The sequence below is a fragment of the Helianthus annuus genome, chromosome 2, assembly GCF_002127325.2.
Source record: "Helianthus annuus cultivar XRQ/B chromosome 2, HanXRQr2.0-SUNRISE, whole genome shotgun sequence".
Classification (NCBI taxonomy): domain Eukaryota; kingdom Viridiplantae; phylum Streptophyta; class Magnoliopsida; order Asterales; family Asteraceae; genus Helianthus; species Helianthus annuus.
This window is the reverse complement of record NC_035434.2, coordinates 47,300,327-47,306,571: the sequence shown is the minus strand read 5'-3', so window position 1 is coordinate 47,306,571 and position 6,245 is coordinate 47,300,327.

Here is a 6,245-nt window from a genome sequence, read left to right as displayed (position 1 = left end):
AACTCCATAAGGATCCCGGCATCTGGAAGGATCCTTGAACCTGGGATGATCCTGGAACAAAGGAGGATCCTTGAACCTGGGATGATCCTGGAACAAAGGAGGATCCTTGAACCTGGGATGATCCTGGAACAAAGGAGGATCCTTGAACCTGGGATGATCCTGGAACAAAGGAGGATCCTTGAACCTGCGATGATCCTGGAACAAAGGAGGATCCTTGAACCTGGGATGATCCTGGAAACGGCCAGAACCCTTGAATCTGCTGCGCTCCTGAGTATCCTCCTGAACTCGCGAAGGATCCTATATGCTGAGGATAGGATCCTGTTGGCTGGAAATATGAACCTGATGCCTGAGTCACTGTTGTTGATGCGTAGTGCACTCCTTTTGGTCCTCCCACATATTGAACGTCTGGAATCACTGAGGCCTAAGAAGTTATCACCGGAGTATCAAAATTCAATGATCTGGGCACCAGTGGGGAATGATCCTCTGCCGATCTCTTTTGCTTCTTGAGATCTCCGATTTCTTTGAGAATCCTTTCGTTGGTCTTATCCTGCTGCTGTATATGCTCCTTCATCTGCAAAATCAAAGTAAACATGTCACTAGTAGTAGGAGTATAAGAAGCAGAAGAAGTTGGAGGTTTTGAGAAAATGGGAGTTGGTTTCTTCTCAGCATTTTTCTGAGATCCAGCAGGTGGTGGAGGCAAAGGTGGAATGCCCTGAGATGAATTGACCGTAGACATTGCAGTAGAAGTATCCTTTGATGATGAAGCCATATACTTGAATGCAATGAACCGGAATGATCACAAACAGAAAAAGTTCTTAGGAATGAAGCACCAATTGCCCCACGGTGGGCGCCAAACTGTTTTGGTCATAAATCTGATGAGGATATTGCAACCAAACTCTTTGTTACGGGGTATGATGCTTGAAATGTGGAACAACGATAAGGATCACTTAAATGTAAATTGCACAAGTGACACAAAGATTTATACGAGGAAAAAGCCCTTGATCAATGAATGATCTCCGGCATAAAAAACATCGGGTGATGGAAACTACCGATCACCAACTTCAAATTAACCAACAAATGTTTACAACTTCGGATAATAACGAGCTAGGTACAAGGATCACTATGGTGTAACGTGCAAGAATGTGTGAAAACTGTTAAGTGTTTTGCTGTATGCTCAAGAGTGCAGTTGTACGAGTGTGTGTAGCCAAAATTAGCCAAGTGTTCTAACTACTAGCTCGTTACCCCTTTAAAAATAGAAGTTAACTATGCTAACTAACTATCCGCAATTCGTGCCATGCTCCCACGTTCTCCACAACGTCCATTTCCAGTCAAACATGTGCGAAATAACCGTGGAATATTCCTTATTAATGTTAGCAAGACCAAGTCCAACTTGTTACTTCTGGAAAGCAATACGAAATTCAAATAAACAATCATTAGTATGAGGATCCCTAAGGTGATCCATGATCCTGATCCTGAAGCACTTCTGAGGATCACTATCTGTCACAGAAGTAAGGATCACTATTAGGATAACACATGAGGATCATAGGTCATCAAAAATCCTGTCCTAACAACATACTAGTGATCCTTGTAACAAGCTTGCTATCATCCCGAATTGTACTATGCTTTCTGTTTAATTTGAGTTGGTGATCGGTAGTTTCCATCACCCGAGGTTTTTTATGCCGGAGATCAACTCTTGATCAAGGGCTTTTTCCTCGTATAAATCCTTGTGTTATTTGTTCATTACATTTGATTGCTATCCTTAGCATTGTTCATTGATTCAAGCATCACACCTCACATCTAAAGATTTGGTTGCATTATCTTAACTTGATTTTTGACCAAAACAGTTTGGCGCCCACCGTGGGGCAATTGGTGCTTCATTTTTGAGAAGTTTTGTTCGTTTCGTTCATTACGGTTCATCACCTTCAACCGCATGGCTTCTCAAGGAAAAACCACTTCAAGTGCAATGCTAGCAATCAATCCATCCCAGGGAGTTCCACCTTTGCCTCCACCACCTTCTGGATCCCAGAAGAATGCTGAAAAGAGACCGACTCCTATTTTCTCAAAACCTCCAACTTCTTCTGCATCTTATACTCCTACTACTAGTGACCTCTTTACTTTAATTTTGCAGATGAAGGATCACATACAGCTGCAGGATAAGACTAACGAAAAGATTCTCAGAGAAATTCGAGATATCAAGAAACAGAAGAGATCAGCAGAGGATCATTCCCCATTGATGCCTAGATCTTTGAATTTCGACACTCCGGTCATAATCTCCCAGCATTCTGCAGCTCCAGATGTCTAATACTTGGGTGGAATAAGAGGAGTGCATTACGGCTCATCAGCAATGACTCAGGCCCTAGTATCCTATTTTCAACCAGCAAGATCCTTCTCTCAGCATCAAGGATCCTTCGCTAGCTCAGGAGGATCCATGGGGACGCAGCAGGTTCAAGGATCGCCTCAGGTTCAAGGATCCTCTCAGGTTCAAGGATCCTCTCTGGTTCAAGGATCCTCCTTTCAACCTCAAGGATCCTCTCAGGTTTTCGGATCCCTAGATTATCCTCCAAGACCCCCATTCACAGTGCATCAAGGATCCAATGTTTCTCAGGATCAAGGATTCTTAAGAAGTTTGCAGCTTGGAAGTTCAGATGTCCATCAAGGAGACTTCATCCCAATGCAAACCACTGCTTCTTCTGGTCCTTCAATTATACCAGAATCTCGACAATATGGATTCACATCTGGGATTCCGAACTTGAATCCACCGGGAGGTAACACTTTCAATAATTCATATACTACTAACCATGGCCTTATACATGATACAGGTATCAACCACGCTATGGCTAGGGAGTTACAAAAGCTTAAGGATATGATATCTAGTGTTCTAGGGGTGGTTAAGCCTATTCCTGAAATTGCAGATGGGAGCCATAAGATATCTCGTTTTCCATCACCTATTTGTGATGCTGAGATACCCAAAAGGTTCCAGATACCAACCATGAAGTTATATGATGGCTCAACAGATCCTGAAGAACACGTAACTCAATACAGAGAAAGGATGGAGATCAACCCCATCCCAGAGAGGTTAAAAGAAGCATGCTTATGCAAGGGTTTCGGATCCACACTTACAGGATCAGCTCTTAAATGGCTGCTAAGTCTTCCCCCTTACTCTATTACTTCATTTGCTAATCTAGTTAACCTGTTTAATAATCAATTTTCTTGTAGTAGAAAATTTGAACGCTTAACTAGTGATTTATATAGGGTAACACAAGGTCAAAATGAATCACTTAGAGATTATATCACTAAGTTTAGTAAAGAATCCTTAGATATTCCTAACTTGGATATAGCCACGACTGTAGAGGCCTTTAAAATGGGTTTACTTAGGGATTCATTATTCCATGATGATCTTGTTATGACCCCTTGTAGGAATCTTGATGAAATAAGTATCAGGGCCCTTAGGTTCATCCGATTAGCAGATGACAAAAGGATCCAGGAAAGGCTAGCAAGATCCTCAAAACAGGAAAAGCAAGGATCCTACATCAAGAATAACAAGTTCAAATCCTACAACAAGTCTGATAACCAAAATGTGGATGCAGTAGTGTTAGGGCAGGATTTTTAATGACCTGTGATCCTCACTTGTTATCCTATTAGTGGTCCTTACTTCTGTAACAAATAGTGATCCTCAGAAGTGTTTCAGGATCAGGATCATGGATCACCCTAAGGATCCTTATACTTACGATAGTTCTCTTTGAATTTCGTATTGTTTTGCAGGAGTAACAAGTTGGACCTGGTCTTGGGAACGTTACTAAGGAATATTCCACGGCTATTTCGCACACGTTTGACTGGAAATGGACGTTGTGGAGAACGTGGGAGCATGGCACGAATTTCGGATAGTTAGTTAGCATAGTTAACTTCTATTTTTAAAAGGGGTAACGAGCTAGTAGTTAGAACACTTGGCTAATTCCAGCTACACACACTCGTACAATTGCACTCTTGAGCATTCAGCAAAACACTTAACAGTTTTCACACATTCTTGCACGATATACCATAGTGATCCTTGTACCTAGCTCGTTACTATCCGAAGTTGTAAACATTTGTTGGTTAATTTGAACTTGGTGATCAGTAGTTTCCATCACCCGAGGTTTTTTATGCCGGAGATCATTCATTGATCAAGGGCTTTTTCCTCGTATAAATCTTTGTGTCAATTGTGCAAACTACATCTAAGTGATCCTTATCATTGTTCCTCATTTCAAGCATCATACCCCGTAAAAAAGAGTTTGGTTGCATTATCCTCATCAGATTTTTGACCAAAACAGTTTGGCGCCCACCGTGGGGCAATTGGTGCTTCATTCCTAAGAAGTTTTTCTGTTTGTGATCATTCCGGTTCATTGCATTCAAGTATATGGCTTCATCATCAAAAAATACTTCTACTACAATGTCTGCGGTCAATTCATCCCCGGGCATTCCACCATTGCCTCCACCACCTGCTGGATCTCAGAAAAATGCTGAGAAGAAACCAACTCCCATTTTCTTAAAACCTCCAACTTCTTCTGCTTCTTATACTCCTACTACAGGTGACATGTTTACTTTGATTTTGCAGATGAAGGAACATATACAGCAGCAGGATAAGACCAACGAAAGGATTCTCAAAGAAATCCGAGATCTCAAGAAACAAAAGAAATCGACAGAGGATCATTCCCCGTTGGTGCCCAGATCTTTGAATTTTGATACTCCGGTGATAACTTCTCAGCCTTCAGTGATCCCATATGTGTAATACATGGGAGGACCAAAAGGAGTGCACTACGGATCAACAACAATGACTCAGGCATCAGGTTCATATTTCCAGCCAACAGGATCCTATCCTCAGCTTATGGGATCCTTCACGAGTCTAGGTGGATACTCAGGAGCTCAGCAGATTCAAGGGTTCTGGCCGTTTCCAGGATCATCCTAGGTTCAAGGATCCTCCTTTGTTCCAGGATCATCCCAGGTTCAAGGATCCTCCTTTGTTCCTGGATCATCCCAGGTTCAAGGATCCTCCTCTGTTCCAGGATCATCCTAGGTTCAAGGATCCTCCTCTGTTCCAGGATCATCCCAGGTTCAAGGATCCTCCTTTGTTCCAGGATCATCCCAGTTACAAGGATCCTTCCAGATGCTGGGATCCTTAAGGAGTTTGCAAACAGGAAGTTCAGATGTCCATCAGGGAGATTTTATTCCGATGCAGACCATTGCTTCTAGTGGTCCTTCGATCATCCCACAGTCTCAACGATATGGGTTCACATCCGGTGTTCCTAATTTGAACCCGGTGGGAGGTAACACTTTTAATAATTCTCTTACCACTAACCATGGATTCATGCAGGATACATGTATCAACCATGCCCATGGCCAGAGAATTGCAAAAGTTAAAGGATATGATATCAAGTGTTCCAGGAGTGGTCAAACCTATCCCGGAGATGGCAGATGGGATCCATAAGATATCTCGTTTTGCACCACCAATCTGTGATGCTGAGATACCCAAGAGGTTCCACGTGCCAACCATGAAGTTATATGATGGTTCAACGGATCCTGAAGAACACGTAGCACAATACCGGGAGAGGATGGAGATCAATCCAATCCCAGAAAGGTTAAAAGAAGCGTGTCTGTACAAAGGATTTGGATCCACTCTTACTGGATCAGCTCTCAAATGGCTGCTAAGTCTTCCCCCTACTCTATTACCTCATTTGCTAACCTAGTTAACCTATTTAATAGTCAGTTTTCTTGTAGCAGAAAATTTGAACGTTTAACTAGTGATTTATATAGGATAACCCAGGGTCATAATGAATCATTAAGGGATTATATCACAAAATTTAGTAAAGAATCCTTAGACATTCCTAACCTGGATATAGCCACGGCTGTCGAGGCCTTTAAAATGGGATTACTTAGGGATTCATTGTTCTATGATGATTTTGTTATGACACCATGCAGGAACCTAGATGAGGTAAGAACTCGGGCACTCAGGTTCATCCGGCTAGAGGATGATAAGAGGATCCAGGAGAGATTAGCAGGATCCTCAAAACAAGAACTCGGGCACTCGTTCAAGAACAACAAGTTCATATCCAATAACAAATCTGATAACCAGAATGTGCATGTTGTCGATCAAGAAGAGGATGATGAGGATTATCCTTCAATTTCTGAATATTGTATTTCTGTTGATAACAATGAACTAATCCTTGCAATGCAGAATTTAGGTGATAAAGCTAGGTGGCCCAGGAAAAGTG